This window comes from Polyodon spathula, chromosome 34, assembly GCF_017654505.1.
Source record: "Polyodon spathula isolate WHYD16114869_AA chromosome 34, ASM1765450v1, whole genome shotgun sequence".
Taxonomy (NCBI): domain Eukaryota; kingdom Metazoa; phylum Chordata; class Actinopteri; order Acipenseriformes; family Polyodontidae; genus Polyodon; species Polyodon spathula.
This window is the reverse complement of record NC_054567.1, coordinates 557753-567940: the sequence shown is the minus strand read 5'-3', so window position 1 is coordinate 567940 and position 10188 is coordinate 557753.

The following is a 10188-nucleotide window of genomic DNA, read 5'->3' as shown; positions in this document are numbered from 1 at the left end:
CAAGTAATCAAAGAAACTACAAAATAATGCCAAAAAAGTGGTACAGTAGTATTTCATGTTAGATTTGTGAAATGTCACATTTTTCAAATTTCTGTCAGCTTTTCTTTAAGTATATGGAAAAAATAGAACCTTCAAAGTGGTATGTCATTTAATACGCTAACCTGACTTTATTCAGCAGGTTTAATTTGCCTCTGAAGCAAAATGAGTTAATTGTATAGGGTGACGCAATTTCGTTTTGCCAGAGCTGTACAGAGTGTTTCATTGTGATGGCTGGATGATCAGTCAGACACTTCTTACTTTCCTTTCGTGTCCTGAAAGGGGTACTCCCACTTTCCACTCGCGGTCAGGCACTTGGGTCCATTAGCCAGCCCAGCAGAAGCCACACTGATGCAGTAGAGTCCTCCAAGCACCCTGAACGCAGCCGAGAAGACAGAGTTCAGCATCTGATAAAACAAAACAGGGCACAGCGGCGAGAGGGCGGTGGGCAGAGTGATTTAAGCAGGGATTGTGGAAGTCTCTGGTTTATCAGGTTCTGATGATGTAAAGATTTAGGTTTCTTCTGTACCATGGACCTGTAAATATGAACAGAGCTATGACTGTTGCCGTTTTTAGTCTGCCCTTTGATTTTAGATCCTTGGAATAGAAGAAATTCAATTCTCTAGATTATTGTGTCACATGTTGGGCGTCTCTGATTGTATCTCGTGCAGTTTTGGGCAAGAGGATTCCAAATACAGACCTGTCAACTCTCTCATATTCACCGGGAGTCTCCCGTAATTTGGACCCTTCTCTCGGACATTTCTCGGGACAGATTTTTCTCCCATATTTTGCTTAAAACACTACTTAACCCATTATGATGACAGTTATGCAAACGATACGAAATTATTTTTGTTATAATACACCCTTCACACAACATATTCACTTACTGTCTAACTATAAATCACAAATGTATCAAAAATGAGATTGTACTCTAAACAGAAATGAATTGTCTTCTAGCACCGATGACATCACTGTACACAGGATGATAAGATGTGAATGAATTTTCACACTGAATCGTGATTGGTTGTTTTTTTACGCGTTATAATTAGTTGCATGACTGATATACATCTGATTGGCATTTTACCCGCAGCATTACCATGACCCTTGAGGGCACCACAAACTAATGGCAAAATTGATTCTGGTTGCAAAGCAGTTATTTCTAGAAACCATTTTTGTCATTGGAAGCAAATTGTGATTGAACAGACCAGTGATTCACAACTCCGGTCCTCGGTCCAACTGAGCTCTCAGTTAGCTAAGTGAACTAATAATTTGCGTAATTAGACCCACTTAATTGTTCTCAGCTCCTAACAAGTTGCAGATTTCAAGTTAATCACATGATTTTAGAGTTAACTTGAATTATCCAACTCTTTAAGAGCTGAAAACAATTAGGAAGGCTTAATTAAGCTAATTGTTAGTTGGATTAAGGGTGTAGTTAAGTAACTGAAAGCTCAGTTGGAATGAAAACCAGAAGACACAGGGGGTGAAAACCACTTGAATAAATCATATCTGTATCTCCATATAATTTAAATACTGCTACTGTACCTGGCAACGGTTACCACAGCAAACAGTTCCATAGCAACCCTTCCCTGCAGCTCTTACAGTGGAAACACAATAGTAAACAAAAATTAAGAATGAAGCACCAGTTAGTGCACATTGGACCTGCTTTACCAAGGTCTTTATTTATTTAACATTAACAGCTGGTTTTGCAGACCCTGACTAGCATTGGTATTGCTACCTAATGTTATCTTATGACACATTTCCATCTGCACCATGAAACCAGTGTGTAAAGTCTCGTTAGTATCAAACTGGGGCTGCAGCCTGCAATCTAATCTGCGGTCGAGCATTGCACAGAAGATCATTTGCACATTATGTGTGTTTTTGTATATTAGCTGTTCTCTTACGCTAGTAATAACAACTAGCATCCCATGTTGCCACTTATTGGTAATGGCAAAAGGCACAAATTAATCTGAAGCGCTAACAGCATGTGAATAAATCTGCCCTGTTATTGATCATAGGTTGTGCTGCGACGCTTTCATTTTTATTACCAGACTTTTGCCTCCTGGTTGCCATTAGTGCATTATGTAAACTGGTGGAGAGTTAAAGGTTACTTGAAAATAACTGGCACCCTATGGCACCAGATACTCAATTAATCATTAGCTCTCTTAATGTACTAATACCAGTTCATTAAAAACATTGTGGCAATTCAGCTGCGGACAAAAGGTTTGCGCTGCCCTATAGAATTAATTACATTTTCTTCATAAAGTAGAATGAAGCCTGCTGAATATTGTTACGCTAACATACTGAATTACACACCGCTTTGTAGTTTTCCACATACTTAATGAAAAACTGACAAAAATTGATGTACTTGTATTACACTATGTAACACAATTTAGAAGTGAGTAGTTTTTCGAGATTTACGATTATACTGTAAATACAGTATAATCGTAAATCTCGAAAAACTACTCACTTCTAAATCTTTTGTAGTCATTTTTGTATTACTTTAGTATAAATACATGTTAATTTGGATTCATATGTTGTTTTTTTCTGACATTATGTGAACGAAAAGACACAAATTTGCCCGTTTTCCCATTGGAAATAGTGATACTTTGAAATATCACTGTCCTGGTCACAAAAGCAAAGTTTGTGGGGAATGATAGCTATTTTCTATACTTTTGAGGCATAAGCAATTAGGAAATAACACTTACTACCCAGGAACAAAAACAAAAAAGACAAACAAAAAAATTGTTACACGGTGTTATTGTTTCTGGTAGTTTCTTTGATTATTATATGATGTTAAATTAAACCTCTAAATGATGTCCATATAGTATCAATCCTAAATAGGCGATGCAAAAGCTGTACATATTTGTTACCATAAGTCCAAACTACAAATGAACAACAATATGTTTTGTTAAGAAAATTCTTGATCATAATGTTGTAGGGTCTCCTTGCAATGATAATTGCTTCTAGGCATAAGAACATAAGTACCCTATCCTGGTAGCTGCTTGAGCTCATCTTTGAGATGTGATGTAAAACCGGGGTCCTATTGGGACTGACTCTGCAGCAGCAGCAACAGCTGTTTTGATGCATAGTTCACCCTCCCTAGTCTGTGTAATTCGCTTTTTTTTAGGATGTAGTTGCATTTAAAATGAGTATTTTAGTAAAATTAAAGTGTTCAGTGAGCTTGATTAGTACCTATATAACCATAACTAAAAAATACATTTTATATATGAAAGGTGCTGTGCTGTGAAGGGGACCCTTTGTGATGTTCGTTTATCCAGATAACCGTATCCTGCTATTGCGTTACTAAAGGATTTGGAATCCCAGTGACAGTCATTGTGAGGGAGACTCGTCTTTATAATACAGTGTGAATGTCATATATTGTTCTAGAAATAGTTTTACATGCCCATAGTTTATTGACTGGCTGTATATTTAATAGTTGCACTATCTCCATTGAAATATCAATGTTATTAGTGATTTGTAGAGTGTGTAGACTTTTGGACTGGGTTAATAATACAGTCCAAGAACTGAATAACGATTCTTAATTATTCAGTAACCTTTTGGCAGATTCTTTTCTGTATGATTAAATAGCCTTTTTCAGGGAGACCTGCCTTTGGAATCTTAACAGGATCTAAATGCATGGGAGCTGCTTTTTCTTCTTATATAAATGTGTGCTATCGTCTCTCCAATGAAATACAAAATCCTAGACTTAACATTTTCTCTGGCAAATTGAATGACTTTTAAATCAAGTTTAGAGAAGGAAGACAAACAGACAAACATTTTGAAAAGTGTGTTTAAACCGATAACTTAAGTGCGAAATCTACATTTTATGGTGTGACGCATATTAAAATGAAAGCCCTCTGTTTTTGAATTCAGTCTTCAACGTAAACATTTCCTTTCTTCAGCGTTCAGCATATATATTTAATCCAGAATTGGATTTTTGATTGAAAGTAATTTCCTTAATAAAGATCTCTTTGTGTGTTAGTTTGGACAGATATATGGGTCCCCTGAAGCATGACCCATCTGTGGCCAAATGTTTTGCATTACCGTATAGAGTGAACACATTTTGAAACCTGCTGAATAATGTTACGTTAACATATTGAATTACACACCGCTTTGTAGTTTTCTCATATACTTCACGAAAAACTGACAACATTTTTAAAAAATTGACATTTTGAAATCTAACATGAAGTACTACTCTACTACTGTTATGGCTTCCGGTCGACTTTTTTTGCATTGTCATTTTGTAGTTTCCTTGATTGCATGATGTTAAATAAAAGATCTACGTTATGTTCAATCCTAAATTTCTAGGTGATGTAAAACTTTTTGCCAAGCTGTAAGGAAAACCTGGAAATTAAAAATGAAACAATACTTACGAACAAGCCGCCACCAACTAGTCCTCCCTTTAGCCATGCTTGCAGAGTGATCTAGTCACTTTCACCCAACTTTGCATCTGGAAACAGCAGAAGCAGGTTTGCTATAATACAAGCAAAGGCTGCAGAGATCAACACCAACCCAATGAGCCGGGAACACTTTCCAGTACACATACTTAGAGACCCTTTTAGCTTCAACCCTTAAAAATCAAATGGAAGAGAAATAAGTAAAACGTCTGACGTCTTTTTCTTCTTCTGTGACTGAATAAGCTGTGGCAAGCCGCCCTTTGCTGCTTATAAAACTGTTTGCACAGTTTCTGTGTAATTGCACAGCCTTTGTGTAGGTATTATGTCAGCATCCTAGATTGCTTATTTTTATATGAGGTGGAATCAGAGCTGGTGCTGTTACAGTTTTCCAAGTGCTGTTGCACAGTAAAGGACAGGGCCTTCCCAGTTTAATACAGTGAACACTTACAGTAACACACTGCATGGGAACAGGAATAAGAGTTAGCATTTGGTTCAAATGAACAATCATTCACACTGGCGTTAGCAGTCATTAGGAAAAATAAATATTTTTGTATGTTACTTTACAGCACTCGAGTCTAAAGGTACATGCGCGTAATCGATTGCGTTGTTATTTGAATTTGACCCATGGCCTTGTCCATGGGAGCTCGTTAGCTGCACCTATGCTGACAAAACTATGATGAATGAAATATATGAATTAGATGAAAAACTAACGCTAGCGGGCAGGACATGTGGCACGCTGCAAGGAGGAGGCAGGGAAGGAGGGGGACCGAGCAAACGGACGATAAGAGGAGTAGATGAATGAGGGTATATATACAGTTTGATAATTATGTATTTGAAATACAACCACGTTTTCAATAACGTAATACTGTAATTCACTGAGAAAACCTTCTTATTCAAAAGCAAGAAGACTTGGTCCCTAACCTCCATAGGACGATATCCTGAGCCTTATCTGAAGAAATGTGTAACACGAACAGATAACAGGAAATCTGGTCCCAGATCAAGAGAGCAAGAGTCTGTAAACCTGTCACTGTCAGCTTGGGTTCGGGGTACATTGATACAAAACCTTGCTGTCAGCTCTGCCCCAGATGAACTGTGGCTAGACTCGGTTATGGAGCAGTGCTGTTGCTAATGCAGGGTCACTGTTTACTATAAAAAGTATATTCTGTTTTGTATCCCATGTTATAGTAATGCTTGAACGTGTCTAACCTCCCACTGCTACAAGCGCAGTTATGCCCAAAATCTTTGCATGACCCCATACAATGAACTCATTTAGCTTCATATTTGTTCCAGCTGTGTATAATGGGATTTGAAACAGAATTCATTCATCCGACTTTTTACCTATCCACCCTTACCCTGGTCCCAGCGCAGACGGATACGCAGTGGATTACTGTATTTGCATTCATTCTATTGAGAGCCAGCTCCTTATCTTCTCATGTCTTTTGTACTTCCTCATATCTGTGACTAACAGCACTGCCCCTGTTAGTTTGATCCTCTGCAGTTTTTTACTGCACGTTTATGTCAGCATTGTTTGGAAGTGTCAGTTTAATAAGTGTTATTATGACTATATATTTATACACTCGTTTTCTGGCCAGTCGGCATTGTGCTTGATGGATCAGATACTGGCATAATTGATAGAGTCTGACTGTTTTGTATTTCAGAGCTGATGGGTCAATGTAAAGCTATGGGCAAAAGTTTTACATCACCTAGAATTTTTGGATTGAGAGATAATTAAACAAATAAACTATATATGGAAAACTACAAAGCGGTATGTAATTCAATATGTTAACGTAACATTATTCAGCTGGTTTCATTCGAATTTATGAAGCAAAAGTAGTTAATTCTATAGGGGGGGTGCAAATTTTTAGCCAGAGCTGTACACTACGGGCATTTTAGGAGGAAGGTAGATTTGAAGTCCTTGCCCATTGACCTTGCATCCTGGTTGCAGTGGTGATGAGACATTTCAAATTATGTAACAATATGCAAAGATTGTACTGATACCCCTGGTGACAGGGCTGGATATCTGTTCTGCGTTTTAAAACAATATTTTTCTCCAATGGTGACTGGCATAGCATTGAATGTGGTACCTGGCTAGCCAGTCACAATTGCTGGTCCAGTGGTTAAAGAAAGGGGTTTGATAACAGGAGGTTCCGGGTTCAAATCCCTGTTCAGCTGCTGGCTTGCTGTGTGTGACAAGTCACTTAACTTCCTTGTGCTTTGTCCTTCGGATGAGATGCACTACAAGCGAGGCCCTATTGTAAGTGACGCTGCAGCAGCAGCAGTCAATGATGATGCATAGTTCACCCCCTAGTCTCTGTAAGTCACTTCAGATAAAATGAGTAATTAATAATTGCGGAAATTCATTTTCTGGGGTACAAGTGCAGAAGAAATATTCCTCCCAGTCATGCTACAGTGGTACTAAATGGGTAATGTCTTTTGCCTGTTGATGGGCAAATGATCTATTCAGCAATACTGAGAAATGTAGTAATCAAGGGTCTGATGGGGGGTGAAAAAGGGAAATAAACACCCTGCTCCCGGTATAACATTTTGGTGTACTATTGCTGTTGTGAGCGGGTAAAAATAAAACCATAGGCATTTATTTATTATTTTATATTAGACTGTTATCTGGTAGCATTAGACCTGGAAAGGTATTCATATCTGGGTAAACATGACTGTTCACTGCCGTTCTTAAGTCCTGCCAATCTGAGACAAGTGCAGCAAAAAAAAAGAAAAACCTGATGAGGTCATGAGGTCCATTTACCTGAGATCTCTACTCACAGTGTTCTTATCATAATGGAAAGACTTAACAGATTTGTTTTGCAGCTTTAGAAAGCTTTCCACTCTTTCTACTGCCATGTGATGCTAACAAGATGAAAGCCCAGACACTTTTTTTTTCTTGTTCCTTCTAAGTCACCACACAGTACAGCTGAGAGATAATTTACAAAGAGAAATAAGCAAATAGGGGTCAGCACTTCAGTTTTGATTGAAAAAACTAAAACATAACCCATATTAATGTGTCATGCACTTCCATGAGCTACATACCAGCTGTGGCCAAACATTTTCTATGTACTGTACCTAGAATTTTAGGATTGAGAAATAATTAAAAAAATAAAATAAAAATAAAAATATACCAACATAATTTAGATGTTTTATTTTATGTAATGAAAGCAACTACAAAATTATACTGCAAAACTCTACCGGAAGCCATAATAGTAGTACAGTTGTATTTCACGTTAGATTTCGAAACTTCACATTTTTCTATTGCTTTAATAATTAATAATGATATTTATAATGTGCTTGACTAATCGCAGCTCCCTACACTGATTTCTCCTTAATAACCTTGTTTATAAATGCCGTTCTAGAGATTTACAGCTTGCTCTTTCATATTTATGTAGCATCTATTGCTCATTAATAAATGGTTGATAAAGAGTTTATTAGTGGACCTTATAAAGCATTAATAATGGCAGAATAAGGTGCTTCATAAATATGTACAATACTGTGCAAAAGTTTTAGGCAGGTGTGAAAAAATGCTGTAAAGTAAGAATGCTTTCAAAAATTGACATGTTAATAGATTATATTTATCAGTTAACTAAATGCAAAGTGAGTGAACAGAAGAAAAATCTATATCAAATCCATATTTGGAGTGACCACCCTTTGCCTTCAAAACAGCATCAATTCTTCTAGGTACACTTGCACAAAGTCAGGGATTTTGTAGGCATATAATCAGGTGTATGATTAAACAATTATACCAAACAGGTGCTAATGATCATCAATTCAATATCTAGGTTGAAACACAATCATTAACTGGATCAGAAACAGCTGTGTAGGAGGAATGAAACTGGGTGAGGAACAGCCAAACTCAGTTAACAAGGTGTGGTTGCTGAACACAGTTTACTATCAAAAGTCATACACCATGGCAAGACTGAGCACAGCAACAAGACACAAGGTAGTTATACTGCATCAGCAAGGTCTCTCCCAGGCAGAAATTTCAAGGCAGACAGGGGTTTCCAGATGTGCTGTCCAAGCTCTTTTGAAGAAGCACAAAGAAACGGGCAACGTTGAGGACCGTAGACGCAGTGGTCGGCCAAGGAAACTTACTGCAGCAGATGAAAGACACATCATGCTTACTTCCCTTCGCAATCGGAAGATGTCCAGCAATGCCATCAGCTCAGAATTGGCAGAAAACAGTGGGACCCTGGTACACCCATCTACTGTCCGGAGAAGTCTGGTCAGAAGTGGCCTTCATGGAAGACTTGCGGCCAAAAAGCCAAACCTCCAACGTGGAAACAAGGCCAAGCGACTCAACTATGCACAAAAACACAGGAAATAGGGTGCAGTCCAGGTGCTCTGGACTGATGAGTCAAAATTTGAAATATTTGGCTGTAGCAGAAGGCAGTTTGTTCGCTGAAGGGCTGGAGAGTGGTACACGAATGAGTGTCTGCAGGCAACAGTGAAGCATGGTGGAGGTTCCTTGCAAGTGTGGGGCTGCATTTCTGCAAATGGAGTTGGGATTTGGACAGAATTAATGGTCTCCTCAATGCTGAGAAGTACAGGCAGATACTTATCCATCATGCAATGCCATCAGGGAGGCATCTGATTGGCCCCAAATTTATCCTGCAGCATGACAACAACCCCAAACATACAGCGAAAGTCATTAAGAACTATCTTCAGCGTAAAGAAGAAGAAGGAGTCCTGGAAGTGATGGTATGGACCCCACAGAGCCCTGAACATCATCGAGTCTGTCTGGGATTACATGAAGAGAGAGAAGCAACTGAGGCTGCCTAAATCCACAGAAGAACTGTGGTTAGTTCTCCAAGATGTTTGAGCCAACCTACCTGCCGAGTTCCTTCAAAAACTGTGTGCAAGTGTACCTAGAAGAATTGATGCTGTTTTGAAGGCAAAGGGTGGTCACACCAAATATTGATTTGATGTAGATTTTTCTTCTGTTCAGTCACTTTGCATTTTGTTAATTGATAAATGTAATCTATTAACATGTCAATTTTTGAAAGCATTCTTACTTTACAGCATTTATTCACACCTGCCTAAAACTTTTGCACAGTACTGTATAACCTGTTTGTTCATAGTTTCATATACTATGTGTTCATCATCTAGGGTTAATACATTGTTTATTATTGGACCCTGCTATAAAATGCTTCCAGATTTTCTCTAATTGTCGCACCCAATATTTTTTGGCACAGCATAACTGGACATTTGTTTACTTCCAGCTTAAAGAAGAGCTTAAATAAAGAAGTACTCAGCAGTATATTTAAGAGCTTTTTTATGTTCGGTTAGTAACCTTTAAGTGTATTAATATAAACACGCAAGTGCTTCTGTCTGGGACGACAAAACTTTTGTGTTTTTCTGAAGAAGGGTGCTTGAGTTTTTCTGAGTCCAGAATGATAATCTCAAACTACTGTAGAGTGAAGGAGACTTGCAGTGTTTGCACTGCTTAAACAGCAGTGAGCCATTGTAATCTTCTGAGCACATCTGCAACACAGCTCACAAGAGCTCATTTTACTGCACATGCAGCTCACATTTCTGCTTCGTCTTGGAGTGGAAATCACCATAGAAATGTTAAACTTCCATTTAAGTTTCATGTGTCCCAGTTAAGAGCAAACTGAGTCCTGCGTGCTTTATTATTACAGCACAGTGGAAACAAACGCACATTTCTAGGATGATGCCAGCAGACGGCAAAAATGTAAACATTGAAAGAGTAGAAGATTGTAATTATTTCACTTTAATTCCCCTGCCAGTACAT